The sequence below is a fragment of the Falco cherrug genome, chromosome 14, assembly GCF_023634085.1.
Source record: "Falco cherrug isolate bFalChe1 chromosome 14, bFalChe1.pri, whole genome shotgun sequence".
In the NCBI taxonomy this organism is placed as follows: domain Eukaryota; kingdom Metazoa; phylum Chordata; class Aves; order Falconiformes; family Falconidae; genus Falco; species Falco cherrug.
Window position 1 is genome coordinate 12,504,143 of NC_073710.1, and position 4,731 is coordinate 12,508,873.

Consider the following 4,731-nt stretch of genomic DNA (forward strand, 5'->3'; position numbering starts at 1 on the left):
TACTTCTTCACTTTGTATCTCTTAAAATGCAGACCTAGTAACACTTGCCTCACTGACTATATGAGGTTCTTTGAAGCCAAGAACTAATGTTGTTTTGGACTGGTTCTGCTGTAAGCTGGAAACTAGAATGTGTTCAAAGAATCAAATCTTTAGCTGTAGATTGTTCAGGTTGAATAATTTGATGCGTTTGAGCAAGATACAGGTCTTTTTCAAATGCTACTGTGAAAAGGAAAACTTACTAGTGTTTGGTAAAATATCTCCTGATGACTCTGTAAGCTGTGGAAACCCTATGTGGACAGCTATCAAAAAAAGGAAGAAAGCTCCTGGAGTCGATAGTAGTATCTTAATGTTCCGAACAGTTTTCAAGCATTTGTAAAGCAAAAGCTTGGGATTGCTTGCAGAAGAAATGTATTTTTGGTGTCTTCCAGAGGTGCTTTCTCTCACGTTTAAGTCTGCATCAATGTTCCAACAACAAAAAACAACCCAGCAAACTATTTGTGAACAAGTTGCTTATATCCTTTTCTCACTCTCTGCCACTGTTAACCCCTCTTTGCTAGCAGACTGGCATGCTATGGCGTTTGTTCTGTAACACCTTTAATAAAGGTAAGACACAAGCATTGAAAGGAGAAGTAAGATGTTGATTGTGGTTCTCATACCCTGACCTCTTTATGACAAATGCTACTGTGGCTACAAAGTCTGACCTTGTACCTCTTAATGCGTGTCTTTGCTGTACATATGCATCGGCAGGATCAAAAGCTTGGTCTCGCTAAAGCAGCACACTAACAGCTTGATACTGCTTGAAAATCTGGCTGCATGGATTTGAGTAGTTAAGTCAGGCTTAGACCCTTTGGTTTTGATCAGCTTTATAAAGCAATTTTCCCACATGAAACAATGGTCACAAAGAGAACCCACTGGAGGAAGGCAGATTTTCATATGGGGTCTTTAAACCTTTCATCCACCTGTGTAAAAGCACGTGCTAAAGCACAGCTTCGTCCATGTTCTGTGGAGGCGGGGGTGAGGTGGGATGTGGTGTAGAGGGCTGTGGTGAAGCTGGTTGCTTTGTCCCAGGGCTCTGGTTTCACCTTTGGTCTGTTCCTCTCCTGGACACTAGACCCCGGGAACCTCTCTTGGAGAAGAAAGGAAGATGTCTGTCTTGTAATTCTAGTTATTTTCTAACCTGGTGGTTTTCTTTCAGGGTGTTCCCTGATGTGAAATATAACACACCTGATGATAGCGTAACAGTCGGTGCCACCCTGCAACTCACCCCACAGGGCAGGACAGCCACCCCCACCCCCGCGCGCTGTTTGTGCGTGCGGGAACAGCACTCCCGCAGTGGCACTGCCGCTTAGAAAAAAAACTAATAAATGTTCATTTTTGGAAACGCTTCTTCGTCGCTCTGCAAAGCCGGTTGGCCTCCCGAGGACGCTAATGAGCCCGAGCGCCCCTTTCCCTGATGGCCGCCAGCAGCGCCCGGCGGCCTCCGCGCGCTCGTGCCGCCCCGGCGGCGCCCCCTGGCGGCAAAAGCGCGGGGCGCGTATTCCCCCCTCAGCCCGCCCGCGCTCTTCGCGCGTGCCCCTCCCCCCCCCCCGCCCGCGCCTCAGCCTGCCCGTGAGGGAGCGGCCGGCTGCCAGCTCCGGCTGAGGTGCCCTCGGCGCTGAGCCCCCTCACGGGCTCGACCTCGCCCCAGCCGGCTCTTGTACCTGTGAGAGCTCCCGGGACTGGCCCTCCTGTGTGTGCCTTATCTGCGAACCGATGGTGGGATCGCAGGGGTAAGTGACGCACTACCTCCAAGCAGCCTGCTGCTTCATCAGCCTGGCTGCCGGCATTATTACCTCAGTTTACAGGGATGCTCAGTAGCGTAATGGCTCGTGGCCATAGTCAAACACAGGTTAAAAGTGGTCAAAAAGCTTTAAAAGGACATTACTTTTCTCCCCCCTGCAGTGGGTGAAGAGGGCACGATGGTAGAGCTCACAAATAATGTGCAAAGGAACCAACTGTGGCTACATTCTGAAGATGAGGTAGTGTAAAAACCACGTATGGTTCAGGATGTCACTTTCAGTTGGAGGCTAAGAGCCAAGAAAATAATGACCTGCCTGCCCAGGTCTCGCTCTTTCCTGGGTATGCCCTTAGAGTTGTGTTGGGGGTGGGCAGTGACCCAGCTGCGTCCTTGGGCTGACCCTGTACTGCTGTGCTTATCCTCAGCCATGACATGCATCCCATTGAGTAAAAAATACAGGAAGTTTTTGATTTGGTTTCTGGTACATGAGGTCCAGTGACTCTGTTTAGATCCTTCTGTATAATAAACCAGCTGATTCCTGTGAATGAAACACAAATAGTGCTCTAGTGACAAGAAAGTCCAACCTAGCCAGTTCTAATTGGGAAAGCGTACTGGGCATGGCTGAGCTCCCTGATAAAAGAATTGTTGCGCTACAAGAGAGAACAAAAAGTAACATCCATAAAGTAAGCACCCATCAAACCCATGAGCTGGAACAAGAGCCATGATCCTCAGCCCAGTGTGTTAGCCACAAGGCATACATTTCTTTTGAAGGCCTCTGAGGAAATAGTGTGGGGATGCTTCAGTCAATGTAAGTAGTTACCATCTTTACACTTGCAATGCTGATTTGACTATATAATCATAATTTTTCAAAGTAAAAGTTCATATAATTGTATATTTTAAGAGTTCTTGAGAAAGTAATTACTATATTCAAGGGAAAATTTTAATATTTTTAAAGCATATTCTGTTAAATTCATGTTGCATTCCCATTGGATGTGTGCTTAATATAGACTTCATGGGTATGAGATTAAAGAAGGAATACGTTTGCATTATAATTGATCTAAAAAGACTGTGTCTCAGAGCTATGGTTGTGGTGAAGATGTCTTCTGGTTCTCTTGTCTAAAGAGAATTTGGCAAGAATAATCAGTAAGTGATCTCCTTTGCCACAATTCATAGCGATTTGATCTGCTGGCATTATTCTAATTTCCAAACTATCCAGCACTACATGCAGAGTTTCTGCAGATTCAACGATCGTATTGGTTTGAGCTTAAACTTCTCGAAGGATGATAACATGAGTAGAACTTCCCAAGCTACACTAAGAGCTTCAGCTGAACCTGTTGCTGTTCTGGAGAAGTAAAAAGCACTTACAGATCTGCTGTGCTAGTGCTGAAGCACCCAGGCCATGAGTCTGTATAGATTAGTCAAGTAAAAAGAAGATAGTTTTACCTCATTAATCAATTTATTCATTTTTTTTTTTTTTATATTCTCCCAGGCAAAAGGCTTATCTTCAGGTGTTCTTAAAAATACTTTGCTTTGCTAATTCCTGCTGTTAATTTCTGTAAAAAGGAAGTGGATTTTTAAGAGTTAGGTAGATAAGTACAGCATACAATAGCAAAGTCTAGAGTATTAAAGTTCTGCATAAATCTGGTTTTGTGAATTTTCGGTACGATATTGACAGAGCGTGCATCCTGCTGACTTTTATATAGGTAGAAGAGAACTGGCTTGCAGGCTATGTTAATAACAGTGTTTTGGGGACTACATGGTGTAACAAATAGAAAGCAGTTTGGCTTCCAGAGTTAATTGTTAAGCAACTTGCATTATCAATGAAAATTCAGCAGAGGGAAGTGTGCTTTTTAGCTGCTGTTTCAGTCAAACTTGGATGCTAGTAACCATATTGCTGTACCCTCTTTGAAAAGAGGCTTTTCAATTTTTTGTTATTTTTGTGGCATGTGGGGAATGTCAAAATGGATCAGATGAAAAAATAGTCCTAGAACTAAACAGTTCCAAAGGTAATGTCCATATAACTTCATTGTGCCCTCACATTTTCCTTTCTGTGTGTTTTCTCATTTTGAGTTTTCTGACAGAAGAAAAATGGAAAACTGATATTCTCGTAAAATAAAACAACTGTTCCCAAACCTCCTGAATTTACTTGGAATTTCAGAAAGTATACTCTCAAAGGTATTTGCAGTCAGGTTGTCAGGGTCAGGGTATCTGGATTTTACTTGACGGTTTCACAAGTGGACTTATTTCTCAGTATTCCTCTAAATTGTATTTTTTGAGATTTATGTAATGTTTTCTCTAAGGAAATATTTTGAGCCCAGACTTCTGAACCAATGAGTCTAATGTGGAGAAAACAGCCAGTGTGGCTGTCTGTTCAGTCCCTGCTGAATGGGGCTGTCCCAGGCTGTGAGAAATGAAAGGAGCTGGGGAATGGATAATCCTTGCAGAGCCTGGAAGCAGGCTCATGGTGGATTCAGCTGAGGTGTCAAAAGCCGCCTAAGATGTTGGCCTGGAACCATGCATCTGGAGCACTCTCAAGTATGCGGCAATTCCTAGAAAGGCCGAGCTCTGCCTTTCATCATTAACAACAGCCACGAGCGACAATATCTGGTAGAAAGAGCCCTCTCACTTACACAGGATAAAAGCATAGCATGTTGTTTGTTGTTGGATAGATTTTGAGTGCTAGTGAACTGAAGGAAAAAAAAAAGAAAAGAAAAAGGCTCGTGAGTAACAATTCTAATAGCTTTTTTATGAAATATTCCTGTGTGGTTTTGGACTAATTAAAGCCACCACTTTTGTATTTATAAGTCAGTAAAGTGGGTAACCAGTGTGTAAGCAGTTAATGAGTTTGACAAGTTCAAACCTTGAGTATGACTTTTCATAAAGATTTCAGTTTACACTTGGTCTAATTTATTATTCAATTTAATGCAGAACTGAAGTGCTTTGCTGTGCTAGTG